The sequence below is a fragment of the Gobio gobio genome (genome assembly GCF_949357685.1).
Source record: "Gobio gobio genome assembly, chromosome: 8".
NCBI classification, from domain to species: Eukaryota; Metazoa; Chordata; class Actinopteri; order Cypriniformes; family Gobionidae; genus Gobio; species Gobio gobio.
The window spans coordinates 44,285,592-44,305,439 of NC_137114.1; the positions used below are offsets into that span (position 1 = coordinate 44,285,592).

The 19,848-nt window shown below is 41.6% G+C and overlaps 1 long non-coding RNA gene across 1 annotated transcript; it reads right to left on the reverse strand.

Moving 5' to 3' along the window:
* Positions 1–350: 350 nt before the first annotated feature.
* On the reverse strand, positions 351–4,131 carry LOC307130522. The gene is made up of 5 exons (XR_013817049.1): positions 4,088–4,131; positions 3,900–3,964; positions 1,140–3,709; positions 858–966; positions 351–617 (listed from the first exon to the last, which is right to left on the reverse strand). It is a non-coding gene; the product is annotated as an uncharacterized lncRNA (long non-coding RNA).
* Positions 4,132–19,848: the final 15,717 nt, after the last annotated feature.

Here is a 19,848-nt window from a genome sequence, read left to right on the forward strand (position 1 = left end):
AACAGGTTTAGAAAATGGTCTTTAATTTTTTGTAATTCAGTTTTATTCGTTCAGACAGTTCACTCATCACTGAGTTGTTTTGCAGAGGTTTCTCACTCTGAAATAGAAATGGGATATTTTATAAGACAGAAAATAAAAAGAGCACTGAATGAGGTTCATATTTGCTTACAGTCCATTGTAGGAAACAAACACGCAAATGTCTTCCAGTGTTTGTCAATAATGAAGCAATTGTGTGTATGAACCCCTCCCCTGTGATGACATTATACCATTATAATAACCATATCCTCAAACTTTACAATATTCTTATATCTTTATACATGAATTTGATTGAACTCCACAACACATGATTTGCTTTATCAATGCTTTTATTGATTAGAGGAGTGTTTAAGAGAAGGTATTGAGAAGAGATTAAAACTTAGAAAATATTTAAATGTAGTAAACGAAGAATAAAATCTTTTGAGATAAGCATATCACAGAATATCAAAGAAAAGATAAGATCAGAAAGTGTACAATCAAAGTAACTGTGGCGCAGGATGACTGCATATGATCTCACAGGTTCGTAACACAAATGGAGTTTGTCAGGAATGAACAGGGTATATCGTTCCAGCAACGGCCAGCTGTAGGGTGGAAAAATGATATGTTATTTAATCATTACAGTAGTGTCAGAATAAAAAAAAATAGTGTATGATATGGCAATGCAAGGCAAGTTTATTTACTGTATATAGCACATTTCATACAAAATGGTAATTCAAAGAACATAAGAAATAAAAATACCATGTATAATATGAAATTATATTATTAAAAATTATTATAATTTAAAATTCAAAAAGTATTCAAAAATCAGATTGCATTCTCACAGGTCCAGTTGATCTCCAGACAGTTCTCAACACCCTGGTTGTTAGGTTCTGCAGAGCACCAGTTGGTAAAGTCATACCCAGTTCCATCAGTCCACAACCACTGTCCTTCCTAAAGAGCAAAGACAGTGATCATAAGAGTGCACGACTGTACTCGGACTTCAGTAAGAAGCTGATGAACTAAGTTCAGCTTTAAAACTTCATTAGAAATGTTGCATTTACTGTTTAAAGCAGAAAGTTCAGTTTAGACAAACAGATCTCTTTAGGACACACAATTTAACTCACTATTTCTGCATCATGAAAACCAATCCAGGCACGGGTGGAAGAAGAAGGCAACAGACCCAGCAGGAAATCATTTTCCGCTTTACTATGCACCGAAGCGAGATTCGCACCAAAACTTTGGCAGTTTCTCTAGAAAGACAGATTTTTTTTTTATTGTCAATACAAAATCTAATATTTTTATCATAAAGCATAAGTGACTTTTTAAACAACATTTTAGTCATTTTCAAACAAAGTCTGCTCTGATTGATTATTTGCTCAGTATCATTTTTTTATTCATTATTTATTTGCAGAAAATAAAGGTTTACTTAAAAAAAAAAAAAAATTCACCATTCACTTTTACTGTACTAACATTAATATTAATAATTTGATTCAGTGAACTTATTGTTTACATACGTTTCCACATATATTAAAAAATACCTGCATGTTATTACAGCAGAAATTCATTTCTGTAATTAGATAGATGATTACACTGTTGACACTTCCCTTAAACCTTAAACCTATACCCATACCACCAACACGCCCTAACCATACCAGTATCCCACCTCAACAGCAGCGAAAGTGTTTTACAATACAGCATTAACACTATAATTGCCACCTATTGGCATCTATTGTATTTCTTATGCATGGTATTTTTATTTCTAATGCATATGTGATTTATTTTATCGTTATTTTAATACATTTTCTATGTAAAGCACTTTGAATTACCAACATTTAGCTATTTTCAAACAAAGTCTAATTCAGAACTGAATTGAGAATGACTCCTAAATTCCAATTCAATTATTGAATTTGAATTGATGTCAAAAACAGGTTTTAGAATTACAATTTGAATTTGGATTAAAGGAAGCAGAATTGAAATTAAATACAAATTCAAAGAAATTCATATACATGTCCATCTTGCCATAGCAGCTTCCTCTGCACCTGTTGAGAGAATCTTTAGTGTTTCAGGAAAGATCTTCAGACAAGAACGGTGCAGACTCAATGATAAAACATTTGAGGAGCTATTGAGAATTAGATGCAACAGTGTTGCTCAGTGAGTTTTGCATTGGAATACATGATAACTGCATTTACAACGACTTTGTGTTATTTGATTACTTTGAAATGAAAATAACATTGGAACAAAACGAATTAAACAACAGTGAGGGGGTAATTTATTTCAATTGATCATTATCTATATTTTAGAACAAAATGTATGCAGGGTTGAGGAATGACTACTGTAAAAATGAATCATGGGTCTTGTAATTTTCATAGAGGTGATAATTAAAAATAGAGTATATATTTTCTTAATAAAATTATGGTTCAGTGTTGTATAGAAAATAATGAGAACATTTCACTAATAAAACCAAGAGATACATTTTCCAAAAAATGTTTTAAGGAAATGTAAGCAATTTTGAGGCTTCAATCGAAGAGCCGATTAAGATGATAAAATTAAGGAAAATAAGGTTACCTATTTATTTTAAGAGAATTATCTCAATTATGCAGTTTTATTTAGAGACACCATTGTTAGTTCCCAGCATGATTTGCATATGGCTGGAAATGGAGAGTTAATATTGAAATTAAGTGTTATTTTATGTGTTTTTGAGTGAAGGGAAACATCTGTTAATGTTTAATGTTCAGTTATGTTTGAAATTTGAAAGAGTTTCTGTTATGTTGAAGTTTTGACCGTTACCATTGTGCAGAAGAGTAGAGCTTATGGTTAGGTTGTGATGTGAATGATTGCAAGTATTAAGAGGCATGTTGCTGTGTTCAATGAGCAATAACTTTGCCAATGCTAGTGCTATAACAGTTTGAATATATTTGTGCTAGCAGCAAACAGTCTAATCATGGTATAACATAACTCAAAGTCAAATATAAAAAGTATTTACTCTAATTTATACCCTTTTAAAGACAACTTAAGTTAAAAAAGCCCATTCCACTAATAATATTAAATTAATCATGTGCTTTCATCATGTGCATCATATACTTAATTTAGAGTCCACTAAAAAGGCAAACTATAAAAACTACTGAAATATAATGTTTAATATTTTGTCCATATTTTTTTAAGTAGAGTGTGTGTAATATTTTTTTACAGTGTAGTTACGTGTAATGAAATTCTGTTATTAAATTACAAAATTAATGTAATTGTATTTAGTTGTATTACTGGGGTAAAATGTGTAATTCAATTAGTTACTAATCAAATTAAAAGGAAATTGCTTTTCAGCATAATCTTTCTGTGCGACTCTGTGGAATTTCTTTGAATTGTCATGAATCTAATTCCACTTCCTGTATTCCAATTCAAATTCAGCTTCCTGTGGGGCAAAGTCAATTCAATTAAAATTTCATTTCATGAATTGAATGGAGGCCAATTCTGAAATTCTGAATTTTGCACAAGCCTGAAGTCTACTCTGATTGACACTATAATTGTACTGTACCTTATTTATTTATTTGATGTAATTAAAGACACCTAATGCAAAGTGTGACCAAATCACCTTGTTGTAACTAACACATTACCTGTGCTGTAACCCAGTTAACCGACTGAGGGAAGAACTTGTAGCACCGGAGTCTAAAATTTGTCCATCCACAGGGGCATTCTTTACCTAAATAAATGGCATCCAGTGCATACATGTTAAGGCTTTTGTAACATTCACAGCAAATGAGTGTCGTGAAATGAGTTAAGTGTCAAAATGATCTGTATTTTGACACTGTAAATTCCTCATTAATCATGCAAATATTAGTAAATGGAGTATTACGGTTCCAGCAGGGTTTTTTTACAAATACATGTCTTACCTGCATCCCCCATGGAGAAGATAATAAAAAGAAGCAGAAAACTTATCAGCATTGCCATGATGAAGCTGAAATGAACAAGTGTGTTAAAAGTTAAATGCTGCACTCTGTGGATTCTCAATGTATTTAAAGATGAAACACAAAAATACTTTAGAAATGTTATTCAGTAGGTTTTCGTTCCAAAAACTCACCTTGGTTTGGTTGTTGCCTTTAGAATCTCAGAGGAAGATTGGGTGAAGTTTCATAAACAGCCCTGCTTTTATACTTTCCTTAATGTCAAGTGTGTATAGGCTAAGGCACGAGGATGAAATGTGATCATTTGATACGTAGACTTTTGTACACATGAAATAAAATCCAAATATTGGAGAATGGGGTAAGACGAGACAATTGAAACGTAAATGTTGGTTTAACTAAACATTTATTTTTAAGTGTTTTAAATATTCATAGTCAAGTTAAATATTAGTCATAAGGAACATTTCCCCCATTAAATATTTAAAAAACAAAAGAAAGTCACAAACATGATCCACTTGCAAATGCTTTATTTGCTGCAACGTTTCGGTCCCATGACCTTCATCAGGCCTGGTACTTTTTTAGTATTTTCTCTTACACACCTATCCTGCAGGTTTGCGAGGGTAATTGTTAATTGATTGCCCCCTTACATTTTTGAAATAGTGTAAATTCTGAATTAATTTTCTTCTGTATAAACAATTTTAAAAATCCTAATGTGTTCATTCTATTGACTGATCTAGGAAGAACAACAATTCGATTTTTTTATTTTCTTTACTTTGCTACCCATCTAATGTGCTGACAAATTTAAATAAAGGCCTACATTATGAAATATTGACTCCCAATCACCTGGGCTGATCGTTGATCTTTGATCTGTTCAGGACGAGATGCTCAATGACTGCACAACAACAACAACACCTACAGTTGTAGGAAAATGAGCTACTTTGTTGAACTATATTAACCTGTTAAAAATACAGCTCAAAGGCCGAACGAGTCCGCAAGTGTATGCAGGCCATATGTGTATCTCAATCAGCTAAAAAATATAAATATCATCCGCTCAAATGAACAAGATTATTTAATTTTGCTGAACTAAATTCAAAGTCATCAAATCAAGACAGTAAAATAATGTGATCTATCACTGCTGTGTATGGGTAAAGCTTGTTGGCACAGGCCACCACCCAATTTCCAAAGTTAACAAGACAATTTTATTAAGTTACTACAATTTATTTTTTAAAGAAATTAAATTAAAGGGATAGTTCACCCAAAAATGAAAATGCTGTCATCATTTACTCACCCTCAAGTTGTTCCAAACCTGTATGAGTTTCTTTGTTTTGCTGAACACAAAATAAGATATTTTGAAGAATGTTTGTAACAACGCAGATAGAGCAACTACTGACTACCATATTAGGGGAAAAAATACTATGGTAGTCAATAGTTGCTCTATCTGCTTTGTTACAAACATACTTCAACATTTCTTCTTTTGTGTTCAGCAGAACAAAGAAACTCATGCAGGTTTGGAACAACTCGAATTTTTGGAACAACAAAGAATTTACATTTTTGGGTGAACTATCCCTTTAAAGCAGAAATTTGAGTTTAAATTACACACAATATTAAGTTAATGTAATCAACATTTTTATGTTAACCCTGAAAGACCCAAATATAGGAAAAAACCTTTAAAAATGTTTCCACCTTATACATGTTGTTGTAGGAGGCCTCTAATGCAGAAATATTGTGACATTTTAGTAAGTTTCTAGGGGAATGTTGTAATAAGAGGTGTGTTCGACATCGGCTGCGGCTAGATGCAACTGATCAACGAGAGTAGCCGCGTGCAGGCGGGGAGGAGCTGCAAAAGGAGATGTGAAGTCGGACACTTTCTGCTTCCCGCTGTGACGCTTGCGCTGTGTTTGCATACTTTATCAGCTGAAGTGAAATAAATGCAATATTTGGCAATACACAGATGTTTCAGAGACATTATTGTCATGTAATACTTTATGTACTGCTTAATACAGCGTCTGTTTGTACAGGAATAAAGTTCAACATATAAGCCTACACTATCAATGAAGTGGGGTCTACGTTTTTAATCAGTTTTATTTTGATAAACATGACAATATAACATCATGACTACATGAAAGGAGGTTTTACTGTTATAAAAAACAGATTTGTGCGCATTAGTGGAGCTGGAGGTTTTAGAATAAACACAAAACACACGTGATCGCTGTCATGCGGTGAATCTGGCCAATCGTGGAACAGCTGTGTCGTCATCAGAGTCCGTGCAGCCTTATGCAGCTGCTCTGGAGAAACTGCACCGGCTGTATTAGCCGGCTGCTCTCGAATCGCTCTCGCGGCACTTTGTTGACATACGTCACCGTCACGTGGCGTCGGCGCTGCCTCAAGTCGGACTAAATTTCTAGCCGACATGCACTGCTTCAAGTCAGCCGCCGATCGGTCTGCGTATTGCTGGGTGAAGTCGAACAAGCCTATTGCAACGTTGGGCCTGTTGGGTAGCAGAATTTCAGTGATTTCCTCACTGTCTGAATAAATGTAGAGAACATCTAAGGGTTAATTTGCAGGGTGTAATGATTATATTAGTAGCATATGTATACACTAATAATCACACAATATTAATAATTGGACAAGTCATATTTTTATGAAAATAATTTATTACAAAAAAATGTGTTTAGATTGTATTTACAAAACATGATGAACTGAATGAAAACTTGGGCATTTATGTCATTTAGCTATGTTCATAGGCATATTCAGTTATGATAGTCCCAAAGGCAGTTATTGTCCTCAGAAAAGCAGTGGTGGACATTGCACTTGCTGCAAAGTGTGTTGGTGTAGCCTTTACCACAGTGTCTGCGGCATCATTTATTTTCTTAATTTCTGAAACAAACTTTCAGAAATACTCCAGTGGTGTATTAAGCACGGTATCATTAGTGATATGACCTGAATCAGTGTTGGGACTGATAAAATCCATTATCACAGGGCATGGTCTGTGTTCTTGAGGGACTTCCTTTTGTTGGCATGATATCCACATAATCATCAGACAGGTGGTCACTGGGTTGTTTATTTTACTTTTCCAGTTCATAGGCATCTCCACATTAATCTTCTTAACTTGTATCAGAATCCATTTCAAAATCGCTGTTTCCATTTTGGATGCCATCAACGACATCATACACTTTGTAGATAATACAGTCTTTCCTGGCTGGTAACATTCTGAAATGGAAAAAACACTGGTTATTTTCCATATCCCAATGATGCTTACACATATAAAGAATTCACACGTTCCACAGAATTCACACAATACTGTCTGGCTAGCTTATTGTGCCCTCTACTATCATGCTAATAGCACTATTACCCCCCACATTCCTGAACATTATCACCTGTCCCTCATGCAGGAAGCAGATATTTGGGCAAACAAAGCCCATAAAAGAAAACCAGTTAAGTGTGTTTTATAAATGATAAGAGACAGATTGCAAATACTGCTAAACAAATACTTCATGTTCATGTTCCATGTTTTCAGTTTATCATGTTCACTGTTATGTTTCTGAGTGTCAGGTTTACTGTCTTGTTTCCTGGTCTTGTCATTTGACTGCCATGCCCTCATGTGGGGCAAGTTCAAAGCTCAAACAGGTGCGCAACGTTTTGCTACGGTTTCCGGTTGAACGTCATGTTTCCTGGAAACGGTGTACAACGGTGTGCAACAGGGCTGCGTTCAGCCCCGACAAAACGTTGCAAAACATTTTTTTAAACGGAAACGGTGCTGCGTTGAACACCCTGTTCTGATAACTCAAGAGTTGCAACTATGGCAGCTGAGAAGGCCATTCTTTGTGTTCTTTTTGAGGAATTTTCGGAGCCTGATGAAATCGATATAAATACATGTTTAATACTGCAAAATACATGCAATCACTGCCCTTGCTGTCCAGAATAAAAGACAACATCCCAATCCAATTTATTTAACTTTTTCATCTCCTGGTAATCAATTCTAATTTAAATCCTTTTATTTCTAGTTCTTACTTTTTTAATAGCTTGTATTTTCTTTCTCACTTTATGTCAAGCACTTAATTACCATATATGAAATTTGGTATACAAATAAACTTGCCTTGCAATGAAGCTAAAGATATAAATAAATACATAATCATGTTGATTTTATATATATATATATATATATATATATATATATAAAACTACGACAATCATGTCTTCTAATACCTTCAATTGTTGCGTATACTGAGCTGCAGCGGACACATTTGTAAACATCTTGACTTGGACCCATTTTGCGAGCTGTCTCTTTAATACTGCGTGTTTTATATACATGTTGCTGCTGATTGGGCTGACATATTTGACACACCCACCAAACGAGAAAAAACGCATCTCAAACCCGTTGCACACCGTTTCCAGGAAACAAGACGTGCAACCGGAAACCGTAGCAAAACGTTGCGCACCGGTTTGAGCTTTGAACGTGCCCCAGGTTTGAGATGCGTTTTATCTCGTTTGGTGGGTGTGTCAAAAATGTAAGCCCAATCAAGATCAGCAGCAACATGTATATAAACATCTGTCATTGCTTCATTGTTTGATCACCGCTCACAGGTGTCACTTGTCTTGTCATTAGTTTCAGTGTATTTAAGCCCTCATGTTTGCCGTGTGTCTTTGTCTGTTATTGAATGTTGTAAACCACTAATGGTGAGTTTGATGTCAAGTCTTTGTTTTCGGTTTTGCCAAGTTAAGCCAAGTCTCTGTTTTCGGTTTTGTTTATTTTGTATAAACTGCACTTGGGTTCTGAACACTTGTCTCAGTGGATGTGTTACAAAATAACGTATTCCTTAATTCAACTTGAACTTATTTAATAATTAAATGTTGATTAAAACTCAAAATTGTAACAAAGATGACATTTTAAAACTTTTAAATGATCAAAAACATTGTTTCTTTACGTATTTACTTAACACGGAACAGGTGAGAAGTACATTTCATCCATGTAATATGCAAGGTGCACGGGTACATTTTGCTACCCCTTTCACCCAATGTTGTAAACTTACAACATTGACATTACAAGCTCAAAATCTAATATGATTAAAGTATTCAACAGTACCTTAATATCTGCATGATCTAGACATATTACCAATCACATCAAATATTTGAGTTCATGGGTTCACCTATTCACAAAATCACACTGCAAGACTAAACAATAGAACCTATTAGTTGTGTAAATGTGGTCTTAGAGAGAAAAAAAAATATCTACAGGTTTATTTTAGTAGAGCTAAACTTGATGTTGTTATATTACAACAGTGGGTCTTACATGGTTAACTGAACTCGCCTTAATAATGTTTGCAACTTGATAATGAAATCAATAAATTATCATTTTTAACTTGCAATCATGTATTTCACGAGTTCACACTTACATATAATTTATGGAGAGTAATTTAACTGCGTATTTGACGTGCTGTCCGGGGGGAGAGCTTTGAGCTCGGAATTTGGCCCGAACCCAGAGTACCCCCCGTATATGTAAGTGGCTGATAAAATAAAAGTGTGGAGAAGAGGTGGTGGAGGGATGCTAGAAAACTGTCAATGAATGGAGGTAAGACTGCTGCGTGTATATACCTCTTACTGTTGATTAGCTGAGTGCTCTCCACCTGTGTCAATTATCTGAACGTGCTCCTCCCGAACTATGTTTATAAAACATAATTTATTTAAGTTGTGGTAAAAACAATCCCTGAATTACCTTTTAGAGTGTAGTTCATAGTCAGGGCACTGATCAGGGAGTCTGACATATTAAGGCTATCTCCCTAAAAAGTGGGAGAAGCAAACTAGATGAACACTTCCTGCCTTCTCGTGAGCAACCTTCACGAAGGTGTTTGCAATTCTTTCCCAATCTCCACACTGAGGTGGAAAAAAAACGTTCATACAGTGTGTAACAGTGAAACAGAATGGCTATGGGGCGATGCCTAAGGTTGAAGAGATGCTTGTGAGCTATCTCTCTCATGTGCCACTGTACACTCTCCCCTCTGCCACGTCCACATCCCGGGCGTTCTTTCAAAGGATCGTTCCATTCCAGTCCACCAATCACTGGGTACGTCTCCAATACGTCCAATCAAGGCGGAGCTACCAGAGAGCGAGCGAGAGAGAAAAACAGAGAGAGATGCGCACACTAATCGGGAGGAAAAACAACAATACATCCCCTGGTGTAACACTCCCACCCATCAAAAGTCAAAACAAGGATTCTTTCCTTTCGTTTTGACACATTTTTTTAGACACAGGAAAGAGCATCTGCTAACACATTCTCACTACCCTTCTTGTGGCATATTTCAAGGTTTACATTTTTAACCATTAATGCCCACCGCATCAACATTTGATTTGAGTTAGACATTCGCAAAAGGAAGACTAGGGGTTTATGCTCAGTGTATACTACCACTGGTACAGAACTTCCACCATATAAACTTCAAAATGTTGAAGGGCTAGGAGTAATGCGAGGGCTTCTTTCTCGATTGTACTGTAGTTGCGTTGTGCTTCTGAAAATGTTCTCGAAAAATAGCTTATTGAATGGATGATCAATTCCTGTTTCACCATCCTGAATCAACACAGCACCTGCTCCTAAAGCATTTGCGTCCACTTCCAATTTGAATGGACGGGTGAAATTAGGGGCGGAGAGGACTGGGGCGTTGCATAGAAGATCTTTGGCAGCTGTTACCGGTGTTGGATACAGCAGGGAAGAGTCTGAATCGAACTTCCAACAGTAGATGTGTTGATTCAATGAGGGGATTAAATGGTAATAGAACATACAACACCAACCACAAGGAACATAACAACATTAAGAACGGACAAGGAGTGCTGGGAAGTGGGATAAAGGGTGTGAATGACAAAGACGACCAGGTGCAGGGAATCCAGGGAGAGCGGGAGAGATTATGAGGAAGTGAGTTCAAATGTGAGACAGGGAGGATCTTGGGAACTGGAGTCCGGGACAGGCGTGGATTGTAACAGCAGCCTTAAAAGCAACCTCACAATCTGCATTCCAACGAAAAACCCTTGATGAACTAGTCTGTAAGGGAAGACAACCACAGCAAAATTCTTACAGAATCCCCTGTAATATCCAACCATTCCCAAAAAACAACGCAGTTCTCGCTTTGTTTTAGGGACAGGGAACTCCAAAATTGCTGTCACCTTAGCATCAATGGGGCGTACATGACCTTGGCCCACTTGTTTTTGCATCAGGCGCTGAAAGGTGGCTGGAGAGTTCCACATTCCGAAAGCTCTAACGGAATATTGGAGAAAATTATCCGGCAGACATTTCTGACGCACGAGCTGTCAGAGGCACCGCCTGTCAGGGAAGAATACGGATTCAGATGCAGGAAACAGAAAAGTTTATTTATGAGCTCAGGAATGGACAGGGAAAAATATCAAGAACAAAAAACTGAAAAATCCAAATCAAATGTCCACAGGTCCGGTGAGCTCCCTTAAACAGGGACAATTCCCAACGTCATCAACGACGCAATACAGGAGTGCTACAGAGTCCTCCGATGAGCGCGGTGGGCGCAGTGAGCGTGCAGAGTGTAATTCCCCGGATAGAGTGGTGAGCGCGCTGAGGAAATGGAGAGAAGAATCCGTGTCTCCACAGAGAGAGGATCACCTGGGCTGGTAGCAAAGGAACAAAGGTCTGGCGGATGAGAGGGAATGGAACAAAAATATATAAATAAAAAACGAGAAAACAAACAGCACTTAGGAGACTGGGAAAGCAGGACACGGCAAGACTTGACAAATAACAAGAGACGGTCACGAGCAAAGGCGTTGCGCAACATACAACAACGGTCGGACAAACAAGTGAGAAAGAGAGGATCTTATATAGGGGAGAATAATGAGGGAAAATTAGCAACAGGTGTAAACGGTGAACACAAATGAGAATAGGGATAACGAGTGGGAGGGGAAACACCACAAAGTCAGCGAAACACCTGACAAACTTGTCAACCCAGACCATGTGCACAAGAAAACAAAGCACGCAAGACACGGAGACACAAAAGACAAAACAAGATCAGACCAAAGTCATTACAGTACCCCCCCCCCCCAGAAACGCCACCTGGCGCATCTGAGAGGGGCTCACCTCGTCGCCGACGGAAGTCCCTAATCAGAGTCTGGTCCAGAATATCCCGAGCCGGGATCCAACACCTCTCCTCCGGACCGTAACCCTCCCAGTCCACCAAATACTGGAAACCCCGACCACGGCGTCTAACGTCCAAAAGCTTTCTCACAGTGTACACTGGAGAACCATCCACTAGACGAGGAGGGGGGGGTGGTGGGGAAGAAACAGGATTAAGAGGGGACCAAAACACAGGTTTAACCCTGGACACATGAAAAACAGGGTGAACCCGACCAAGAGTGTGAGGAAGCTTGAGCCGCACTGCCACCGGACTCAGGACCTTGATGATGCGATATGGCCCAATGAACTTGGGGGCCAGCTTACGAGAAGACCCCCGGAGAGACAAGTCCTTGGTGGATAGCCATACCTTCTGACCGCAAACATACTGGGGAGCCGGAGTCCGGTGACGGTCGGCTGCCGCTTTGGTCCGTCTGGAAGCCCGGGCCAAGGCCTCCTTAGCCCTTCTCCAGGTGCGACGACACCGACGAACAAAGGCTAAGGCAGACGGAACCGCGGCTTCGGGTTCCTGTGCAGGGAAAAGAGGTGGTTGATAACCCACTGAACAAAGAAAGGGAGACATACCCGTAGACGCTACCGGCAGGGAGTTGTGGGAATATTCAACCCACGGTAGCTGCTGACTCCAGGAGCTCGGATTACTTGAGGTCAGGCAGCGGAGAGCTCGCTCGAGATCCTGGTTGGCTCGCTCGGCCTGCCCGTTGGTCTGGGGGTGAAAACCTGAAGACAGACTCGTTGAGGCCCCGATCTGTCTACAGAACTCTTTCCAAAACCGAGAGACAAATTGGGGTCCTCTGTCGGAGACCACATCCACCGGAAGACCATGGATCCGGAAGACGTGGTCCACCACCACCTGCGCTGTCTCTTTGGCAGAAGGGAGCTTGGGTAAGGGGATAAAATGGGCCGCCTTGGAGAAGCGATCCACCACCGTCAGGATCACGGTGTTACCTCTCGATGGGGGGAGACCGGTGACAAAATCAAGGGCCAGGTGTGACCAAGGACGAGAAGGAATGGGCAAAGGCTGTAACAGACCAACAGGAGGATGGTTAGACGTCTTATTACGAGCGCATACCGAGCAAGCCAACACAAACTGCCTGACATCTTGGACCATGGACGGCCACCAAAATCGCTGACGGATGGTAGCCAGCGACCTCCGAACCCCCGGATGACAGGCGACTCTGGACTCATGCCCCCACCGGAGGACCTCAGGACGCAGCGCAACCGGCACAAACAACCGACCCCCTGGACACCCCCCTGGGACCTCATCCCCCCGCACGGCCTCCCTCACCCGTCGCTCGACATCCCAGGAAAGGGACCCCACCACCACCTCCTTGGAGAGAATGGTTTCGGGTGTCAACTCTCCCCCAGGACCCTCGAAGAGACGAGAGAGGGCATCAGGCTTAACGTTCTTGGAGCCTGGCCGATACGAGAGGGAAAAGTTAAATCGCCCAAAGAAGAGTGCCCAGCGAGCCTGGCGAGCATTCAACCTCTTGGCCGAACGGACATACTCTAAATTCTTGTGATCCGTCCAGACCAAGAAGGGCTCCGCTGCTCCCTCCAACCAGTGGCGCCACTCCCCCAGAGCCAGCCTGACCGCCAGCAGCTCCCTGTTACCTATGTCATAATTTCGCTCAGCAGGACTCAAACGGTGAGAGTAGAAGGCACAAGGGTGCACCTTCCCATCTCTGGAAAACCGCTGAGACAGGACCGCGCCTACCCCGACATCAGAGGCATCCACCTCAACAATGAATTGCCGTTCAGGATCTGGAAGACAGAGAACAGGAGCAGAGATGAAACGGGACTTAAGAACATCAAAGGCCCCCTGGGCCTGGGAATTCCATCTGAACGGTACCTTAGGTGAGGTGAGTGCAGTTAAGGGTGCAGCGACCAGGCTAAAGTTCCGGATGAATCGCCTATAAAAGTTGGCAAACCCCAGGAACCGCTGCAGAGCCTTCCGAGAGTCAGGGGTTGGCCACTCGGCCACGGCCCTTACCTTAGCGGGATCGGCCTTAATTCCCTCCGTTGAAATTATATGCCCCAAGAACGAAACAGACTTAACATGGAACACGCACTTCTCCGCCTTGACATAGAGCTGGTTCTCTAGTAGCCGTTGTAACACCTGACGAACGTGTTGAGTGTGTACCTGCAAGGAGGGAGAGAAGATAAGAATATCATCAAGGTACACAAAGACAAATCGATTTACCATGTCCCTCAACACGTCGTTCACCAGGGCCTGGAAGACAGCTGGGGCGTTGGTGAGCCCAAAAGGTAGAACCCGGTATTCAAAGTGTCCCGTTGGAGTGTTGAAGGCTGTCTTCCACTCATCCCCCTCACGGATACGGATCAAATGGTAGGCATTACGGAGGTCTAGTTTGGTAAAGACCTTAGCTCCCTGCAACAACTCAAAAGCTGATGACATCAAAGGCAGAGGATACCTGTTTCTTATGGTGATGTCATTGAGACCCCTGTAGTCGATACAGGGTCGCAGGGAGCCATCCTTCTTCTTAACGAAGAAGAACCCAGCCCCAGCGGGTGAGGAAGAGGGACGGATGAGGCCGGCATTTAAGGACTCCTGAATATACTTGTCCATGGCCTCTCTCTCAGGACCAGACAGCGAGTACAGACGGCCCTTGGGCGGAGAAGTGCCTGGGAGAAGATCAATGGCACAGTCATACGGCCGATGAGGAGGTAAGGATGTGGCTCGGGACTTACTGAAGACCCGACAAAGATCACGGTACTCCGCCGGGACCCCGGAGAGATCTGCCTCCTCGACCTGAAAAACAGAAGACACAGAACCAGGAGACAAGGCAGCACCCAAACATGACGCAAGACAAGACTGACTCCAAGATAACACAGAATTCCCTGACCAATCCACGTGAGGGTTGTGCTGCACCAGCCACGGGTGCCCTAAGACAATGGGGGCACTCGGGGAATTTAGGAGGTACAGTTCAATTACCTCACGGTGATTGCCTGAGACAATAACATTTATGGAAGGTGTGGAATGGGTGATGGAGGTAATGAGAAGACCATTAAGGGAACGGACAGAGATAGGAGAGGAAAGGGGAATGGCAGGAATACCCCACAACGCTGCAACAGAGACATCCAGGAAGTTGCCTTCGGCACCTGAGTCAATCAAGGCTGAACAGGAGTGGACAGTGTCCTTATATTGAACAGAGACATTCAGCAGAGTACGTGAGATGGGGGAGTTGAAACCAGGAGTAGCGCCCACCAGGATTCCCCGGATTACTGATGGGCTCTGGCTTTTAAAGGACACAGAATAGCCCGATGGCCCGGCTTCCCGCAGTACAGGCAAAGACCCCGAGCCAAACGATCCTGCTTCTCCTTCGGAGTGAGACGAAGACGCCCCACTTGCATGGGCTCAGGATCTACTGAAGGAGGAGGAAATGAAGAAACAGCACCAGACGCACCCTCATCCAGTGTCCGAAACGGTTGAGCTGTCCACCGCTGGCGTCGACGTTGGAGACGCCCCTCCACTCGAAGTGCCAGCTCTACAAGGGCGTCAAAATCGTGAGGCAGCTCGTGAGTGACGATCTCGTCCAGGATGTCACCGTCCAGTCCCTCTCGAAACCTGGCCCGTAATGCTGCCTCATTCCAATCACAGGCAGCTGCCAGAGTTCTGAAGTGGATTGAATACTCTGTAACAGAACGTCTGCCCTGACTCAACCGCACCAACTGGGAAGCCGCCTCATCGCCCTGAGCAGAGCGGTCAAACAGCTTTAACATCTCGGCTCTGAAGTCCTCAAATGTGGAACAGAAAGGGGCATGAGCATCCCACACGGCTGTAGCCCAGTCACGGGCCCTTCCCTTCAGGAGGGTGATAACGAACGCTACCTGGGACTCCTCAGTCGCATAGCGGCGGGGCTGGAGAGCGAACACCAGAGAACACTGTGACAAGAAAGCCCGACACGAATTGGGGTCACCATCATAGGGCGGCGGACTATTGGCATGAGGTTCCGGCTCAGCATGAGGCAGAGAATGGCCGTAAGCAGCAGCTGACCTGCCGGTCATGGCCTCCCGCTGGAGCTCTTGTAACTGGAAACTGAGATCAGCTACCTGAGCTGACAGACACTCAACATCCCGTGAAGTGGTTGTTAACTGGCTGGAATGCTGTCCCAGAAGAATGCCCTGTTGACTGACTGCAGTTCTGACCTGATCCGCACCTGCTGAATCCATCTTTGGTCCGACCGTTCTGTCAGGGAAGAATACGGATTCAGATGCAGGAAACAGAAAAGTTTATTTATGAGCTCAGGAATGGACAGGGAAAAATATCAAGAACAAAAAACTGAAAAATCCAAATCAAATGTCCACAGGTCCGGTGAGCTCCCTTAAACAGGGACAATTCCCAACGTCATCAACGACGCAATACAGGAGTGCTACAGAGTCCTCCGATGAGCGCGGTGGGCGCAGTGAGCGTGCAGAGTGTAATTCCCCGGATAGAGTGGTGAGCGCGCTGAGGAAATGGAGAGAAGAATCCGTGTCTCCACAGAGAGAGGATCACCTGGGCTGGTAGCAAAGGAACAAAGGTCTGGCGGATGAGAGGGAATGGAACAAAAATATATAAATAAAAAACGAGAAAACAAACAGCACTTAGGAGACTGGGAAAGCAGGACACGGCAAGACTTGACAAATAACAAGAGACGGTCACGAGCAAAGGCGTTGCGCAACATACAACAACGGTCGGACAAACAAGTGAGAAAGAGAGGATCTTATATAGGGGAGAATAATGAGGGAAAATTAGCAACAGGTGTAAACGGTGAACACAAATGAGAATAGGGATAACGAGTGGGAGGGGAAACACCACAAAGTCAGCGAAACACCTGACAAACTTGTCAACCCAGACCATGTGCACAAGAAAACAAAGCACGCAAGACACGGAGACACAAAAGACAAAACAAGATCAGACCAAAGTCATTACACCGCCAGTAGCCTTTTAACAGGTCTAATTTGGTCGCAAAACATGCAGAACCAACGCGGTCTATACAATCCTCTATCCGGGGTAAAGGAAATATCGGGTTTGGTTACACTGTTTACCTATCTGTAGTCGGTGCAAAATCGGAAGGTACCGTCCAATTTTGGCACTAAGAGACAGGGCGAGCTCCAAGGGCTTAAGCTGGGTGTTGCTAGTCCCTGTTCTAATAAGTAATTTACTTATTTTCTCAAAATCTCCTTTTTCAATGGGTTCGCACGATATGGATGTTGCTTGATAGGTGCAGCATTCATAACATCAATATCGTGGAAGAGAACATTGGTTTGCGAGAGGTTGTCTGAGAATAATGAAGGAAACTCATGAATCAGCGATACAATGTTTTTGCAGTGTCCCTCAGAAAGATAATCTAAGTGACTTTCAATATTCAGCAAAAATTCAGAATTTGACAGTCGTGCACATAATGCGGTTTCAACGCAAACGCCTAAATCATCCACTTTACATGTGACGGAAGACAGTTTTGTCGCAGCAGCCACAGGTACAGACTCTGTGTTTACCTCTGCTCGTTTCACATATTGCTTTAGCATATTTACGTGACAGATCCGAGTCTTGCGCTTTTGGTCGGGGGTGCGGATATTATAATTCGTCTCATTCAATTTAGCATTGACTGCATACGGTCCTGAAAATCTTGCCTGTACCGGAGAACGTATGCAGCTTAGGGTACCAGCCACCAATTTTTCCCAGTCTGGAATCCGAAGTCACGGTCCCCTCCACTCATGCCTTCGTCCAGAGGTGTTGTGACACCTGGAGCAGAGCCCGTGAGACTCTGCTTCAGGTGGGTAGACGCACAAAGGCCCAAGCCGATCGCCACCGGTCTAAGCCTCCCGTCTACGTCGTGGGTCAAAAAGTGTGGCTTTCATCTAAGAACATTCCTCTCCGCTCCGTAAGTAATAAGTTAGCTCCTAAATTCATTGGCCCGTTCACTGTCACCAAGATTCTTAGTCCGGTGGCAGTCCGCCTCAAACTACCTCCCGCATACGGGAGGATTCACCCCGTTTTTCATGTTTCCAAATTAAAGCCCGTTTATCATGCTCGCATTAATCCGCCTGTTCCTTTATATGCAGGTCTCTCACCCACTCTCATTGTCAGATCGTTTCAGGCTTCCCTTGTGTGTGTTCATCGGCGTGTGTTTCCTGTTCCCTCTGTGTGATCTCCGTTCCGGTTCCTGGACTCCGCTGTGCCGTGTTACCCACTGCGTCCCTGCTTCGTTGCCTATCTGGGACTGCTCAGCCTGCACTGATCTGCCTGGGTTTGCCTGCCTGCATCTGCCACACTGCTGGGATCTGCCTGACCTGTTTCCATTGCTTCTTTTTATGACTTTGTTCGACGTACTGTCTCAGTCATACTGAAATAAATGAGTATTTACCTATCGCTATTGGATCCTCCTGTCTCTTATTCACAGCCGTAACAGTGACAGGTGTTTGTGTGTTGATATATTGTTTATTTATTTATTTTGTTAAAGAATGATAAAAGTATTATGTTTTTGTTTTTCTGTTTGACAGATCTTCCTTTTTGGAGTTCTATGCATATGGACCTTTGATGTCTAGGCCCTGCTGTTTTGTTTATGATTTATTTCTTTTTTCATAAGTTAAGCTGATTGCTATACATTGTTTGTTGTGAAATTATTTATTTTTGTTATTATTGATTTTGTTAATTAAGTCCTGTTTGTACCAACCACAAAGGGTCTATGTGTGTGTATCAAAGGGGAGTTGTTAACCCATATTTCTATCTTCTAGGAGCCAGCCTGCGTGGGAGTGCTTTCCTCTGGGGTCTTCTGGGTCTTTCCTCCACTGCATGTGGCGTGAGGTTTCAAGCACTGCATGGGTATTGGGAGTGTACAGTTATTTGCAGTATTCACTACACCTTTTTAAATTTGTTGGTTTGTGTACATCTGTGCACGTGTGGTGTGTGCTCTTGAAGCTGTGGGTCTTTGGCCTAGTGACTTCTTTTCTTCCTGCAGGATTGGTTGACCTTACATACAAGAATTGGGGTTCCTGATCTTAAAATTTTATTTAAAGATTAGACAATTTAAAATTGTGATCCTCCTTTTTTAGATGGTTATAAATGTGCTGCTTATTCAGAGATTTCAGTTCTGATTGTTAATAAAAGGGTTGCAAATGAAGGTCACGTTTCGGTTCTCTATTCATTAGCGATAGAACTTCTGTTGCTGTTTAGTTATGTCCGTGGGTATCAAAGCCCCGGTGGCGTTGTCGGACCAAATGTGATTATTTCACGATCCTCGGTTACATATGCTTACTATTGTCATCACTCCTGAAAAAGCTCCTCCAATAAAAAAGCTTAGAAAACATCCCATTTTATAGAAAATTGTTTTACATGTTTTACATTGATACATAGTAACTTCTCTCTTTTTTTTTTTTCTGTTCGCTTGAAAAAAATAAATAAATCATTATTTGCACCCAGTATGTGATTTCTGCAATTTATAACACATTTGAAAAATAAAAGAAGAATTCTGAGCTTTCAAAAATCTGATTTACAAACATTTTACCAGTAAGAAAAATAAAATAAAAGAACAGTTAATGGTACTCTTTTTAGAATAAAATTAATTTTGAAAATAACAAGAACATCAAATCAATCAGTACTAACTTTTTGTTTTTGTCTTAATACCGAAAACTGCACGTGTGCTTTCTGCATGAAGCACATTTAACCAGATAATCTTAAACTAATGTATCTTAATTGTTCAAAAATGTAAATATGCATCAAACAAAAACATTACGTTATCTTTAATCAAAGCTAAATTTAAAAATCTAAAGTTGAAATGAAACAACTCTGTTCAGAGCTCT